Source organism: Falco punctatus (genome assembly GCF_963210335.1).
Source record: "Falco punctatus genome assembly, chromosome: 1".
NCBI lineage: Eukaryota > Metazoa > Chordata > Aves > Falconiformes > Falconidae > Falco > Falco punctatus.
The window spans coordinates 65,737,606-65,739,464 of record NC_137580.1 but is presented as its reverse complement, the minus strand read 5'-3'; positions in this window follow the sequence as shown (position 1 = coordinate 65,739,464).

Sequence of the window (1,859 nt, the reverse complement as noted above, 5' to 3'; positions counted from 1 at the left end):
ACCAGGGGACCAGAGGGAGAACACAATTCCCTATTCCCAGCCTTCCCTAGTCTGGGAGCCAAAGAGAGGGGACGATCACAAGATGAGCAAAAACGCACTGGCAGCAGTGCGCATACAGACTGGTAGGCTGGAAAGCACTCACTCCTCATCTGAACAGCAATGCAAAAGCAAGCAGAGAAGGAAGAAAAGCCTGTTTTGAGCTAGGGTGGGCCAGTACAAGCCTGAGATCAACTGGGAAGGGTATGGCTCTGATCTGAAATAAACAACTCTCTACAGGTGACTGGTCAGCATATCCCAAAGGATAATTAGGATAATTCTGCACACGCTCCTTGTCCAGGGAGAGAAACAATGGGGCTGGTAAGCATGCATCTTCAATTGCCTGGCATATTCTCCTTACATCCTTGATCTGGACAAGTTTGGAAGGATTCCACCTTTTTGGTGGACACCTGTTTGGTCCACGTGTTTGGAAGGACACCCACTCAGCACCACTTGGGCAGCATGACACAGTGAAGATGTCATGCAGGGATAACCAGGACTCCCAAAAAGCCATGACATCTAGCACGTCACTTTCTCTGCTTACTTTTTACACTGTCCTTTTTCAGGCATGAGAGTTCTGTGAAGGAAAAGAACTAAAATTATCGAGAAGAATCTGACAGTCTAGATAATCGGTTGCACAAGCAAGTGTTTTCCTAGAAACTGTACCCATTTCCTAAAATCTCATAAACATAACTGCAGGGAGAGGATGTAATTTATTAATGCTCTCTTCTGTTGATGTATGCCTGCAATCCCTCATTCTGAGAAGTACAGCGCATCTGAGAATGAAATAAACAGCTTCCCTTTCCCTCTAAAATCCTATGACTGGTTAAAACCTACATAAGATTTTAATAAAAAGGATCCAATTTGTTTTTTATTTACCTTCTGGTTTTAAGTCTTTAAGAAACAAATTGCTATGCAGCTTTGCTGGCTAAAATAAATAAATCATTACATAAATCAATCAACAAATAAAGTGAACAAAAACAATCAAACAAATAATTTTTTAAAAAAGCCTGACACTTCCACAGTCCTCAGTTCGCAGGAGCTGGCATAGTAAGGAGTGCACCAGACCGTGCCATGCTCTGAGAAACAACATCAAAATTTATGAAGACTTTATGCATTATTGTTGCCTTTCTGCTGTTATTACTGTGCCTATTGCGCCTTTCTCCTTCCTTGCCCTGCACATACCATCTGCTAGCCATTACCAGGAGAACAGGAAAAGGGTATTATTATTTGTAGTTGCAGGCTAAGGCTGCAGCCTTTAAGCCATCGTACAAAATGGAAAAGGTAAAGACAACCTATGCACTAGAAAGATCAGACATCAAAGAAGAGGTTGGCGAGAGAGCACACAGAAGCAGTGAAACCATTGCTTGGCCTCGGGGGTCTAGGCCTTGATGGCAGAGGTGATGCCCTTAATTTTAATCTCCTTGAGGAGCACAAAGGGAAGAAGGATTTATGACACAAATAAAGAAATTACTATGAATAAAATGTCTGTCTGAGCTACAGTGAAAAATGCCTGGCCCAGAGTTTTATTATGTTTTTGTTTAACCTCCTCACACAAGGCAATGGGAAGGAACCAGGGAGGCCTCAGCCACCACCTTCATACAGTCAGCAGCAGGCAAACACAGGCCACAAACATGAGCTCAGTTCCCATTTTTTGAGTGGGCTCTGGAGTCCCAAAGGGATCTGCAGACACAGACGCAAGTTTTTTAATATGAGTGTGCAGGTACTAACGATATTACTTCACGGGTACCGAGGTCCCTTCTGCCCAAGACCAAATATTCCACCAAACCCCTGAGACTGAAGTAAATTGCTAGGAATTATAC